This window comes from Salvelinus sp. IW2-2015, unplaced genomic scaffold, assembly GCF_002910315.2.
Source record: "Salvelinus sp. IW2-2015 unplaced genomic scaffold, ASM291031v2 Un_scaffold4076, whole genome shotgun sequence".
Classification (NCBI taxonomy): domain Eukaryota; kingdom Metazoa; phylum Chordata; class Actinopteri; order Salmoniformes; family Salmonidae; genus Salvelinus; species Salvelinus sp. IW2-2015.
Window position 1 is genome coordinate 55220 of NW_019945348.1, and position 2698 is coordinate 57917.

The following is a 2698-nucleotide window of genomic DNA, read 5'->3' on the forward strand; positions in this document are numbered from 1 at the left end:
ACCTTCACGGCTACGCGCCCTTTCAAGGCTACGCGCCCTTCAAGGCTACGCGCCCTTTCAAGGCTACGCGCCCCTTCAAGGCTACGCGCCCTTCAAGGCTACACACTGACTGAAAGTGGCTTTGGATAGAATCATCTGCTAAATGCAATATATTATATATACACACAGTAGATATACACTGAGTATACCAGTATACCAAACACTAGGAAGCTACTGCCTGGAGACATTCTACACTGAGTATACCAAACACTAGGAAGCTACTGTCTAGAGACATTATACACTGAGTATACCAAACACTAGGAAGCTACTGTCTAGAGACATTATACACTGAGTATACCAAACACTAGGAAGCTACTGTCTAGAGACATTATACACTGAGTATACCAGTATACCAAACACTAGGAAGCTACTGTCTAGAGACATTATACACTGAGTATACCAAACACTAGGAAGCTACTGTCTAGAGACATTATACACTGAGTATACCAAACACTAGGAAGCTACTGTCTAGAGACATTATACACTGAGTATACCAGTATACCAAACACTAGGAAGCTACTGTCTAGAGCATTATACACTGAGTATAAACCAGGCGCGTAGCCTTGAAGGGCGCGTAGCCTTGAAGGCTGTGGAGCCTGAAGGGCGCGTAGTCTAAGCCTAAACCAAAGTATATTTCTTGCTCTACGGTGTCTGACGGACTATACAGTGTCTGACAGATTTCAGTGCCTTCAGGAAGWATTCAGACCCCTTGACTTTTCCCACATTTTGTTACGTTAGTCTTATTCTAAAATTGCTTAAATMGTTTTTTYCCCTCAATCTACCCACATTACACCATAATGACTAAGCAAAAACAGGTTTTTAGACATTTTTGCATWAAAAAACCCTGAAATATCACATTTACATAAGTATTCAGACCCTTTASYCAGTACTTTGTTGAAGCACCTTTGGCAGTGATTACAGCCTYGAGTCTTCTTGGGTATGACGCTAAGCTTGGCACACCTGTATTTGGGGAGTTTATCCCATTGTTCTCTGCAGATCCTCTCAAGCTCTGTCAGGTTGGATGGGGAGCGTTGCTGCACAGCTATTTTCAAGTCTCTCCAGAGATGTTCTATCGGGTTCAAGTCCGGGCTCTGGCTGGGCCACTCAAGGACATTCAGAGACTTGTCCCGAAGCCACTCCTGCTTTGTCTTGACTGTGTGCTTATGGTCGTTGTTCTGTTGGAAGGTGAACATTCGTCACAGTCAGACGTCCTGAGCGCTCTGGAGCAGGTTTTCATCAAGGATCTCTGTACTTTGCTCCGTTCATCTTTGCTTCGATCCTGACTAGTCTCCCAGTCCCTGCAGCTGAAAAACATCCCCACAGCATGATGCTGCCACCACGCTTCACCGTAAAGATGGTGCCAGGTTTCCTCCAGACATGATGCTTGGCATTCAGGCCGGTATGTCTTGTGGAGTTATGTTTATGCCAGTCTGTGGATATGGTCTGTGGAGTTTTTTTAGCCAGTCTGCTTGGTTATGTCTTGTGGAGTCTTGTTTATGCAGTCTGTTGGTATGTCTTTGTTTAGGTTTGTTTAGCCAGGCTGGTTGGTACTGTCTTGTGGAGTTTGTTTATTGCCAGACTGTTGGGTATGTCTTGTTGAGTTTGTTTATGCCAGTCTCGTTGGTTAATGTCTTGTGCGAGTTTGTTTATGCCATCTGTTGGTATGTCGTGGGAGTTGTTTATGCCAGTCTGTTGGTATGTTCTTGTGGAGCTTTGTTGCTATGCCAGTCTGTTAGTATGTCTTGTGGGAGTTTGTTTTATGCCAGTTGTTGTATGTCTTTGGAGGTTTGTTATATGCCAGTCTGTGTGGTATGTCTTGTGGAGTTTTGTTTATGCCAGTCTAGTTGTGATGTCTTGTGGAGTTCGTGTTTATGCACGTCTGGTTGGTATGTCTTTGGAGTTTGTTATGCCAGTCTGTTGTATGTCTTGGGGAGTTTGTTTATGGCAAGAATCTTGTTGGGTATGTCTTTGTCGAGTTGGTATGCCAGTCTCTGTGGGTATAGTTCTTGTGGAGTTTGTTTATGCCAGTCTGTTGGTAGTTGTGCTTGGGAGTTAGTTTATGGCCAGGTCTGGTTGATTGTCTTGTGGAGTTTGATTTATGCCAGTCTTTGGGTATTGTCTTTGTTGGAGTTTGTTTATGCCCAGTCTCCGTTGTATGTCTGTGGTGGAGTTTTTTTTTGTTATCGCCAGTCTGTTGGTATGTTGTGGAGTTTGTTTATTGCCAGTCTGTTGGTATATGTCTTGTGGAGTTTGTTATGCCCAGTCTGTTGGTATGTCTTGTCGGAGTTTGTTTATGCCAGTCTGGTTGTATGTCTTGTGGAGTATGTGTTTATTGCCAGTTGTTTGTGATGGTTTCTTGTGGGAGGTTTGTTTATGCCAGGTCTGTGTTGTCTGGTTTGTTTCAGTTGTTGCTTGTGGAGTTTGTTTAGTGCCAGTCTGTTGGTATGTCTTGTGGAGTTTGTTATGCACTCTGTCTGTGTCATGTCATGTTTATGCAGTTTGTATTTTGTGGGTGTTATTGCCCAGTCTGTTGGTATGTCTTGTGAGTTTGTTTATTGCCAGTCTGTTGGATTGTCTTGTGAGTTTGTTGTATTGGCCAGGTCTTGTGGTATGTCTTGTGGAGTTGTTTATGCCAGTCTTGTTGGTATGTCTTGTGGAG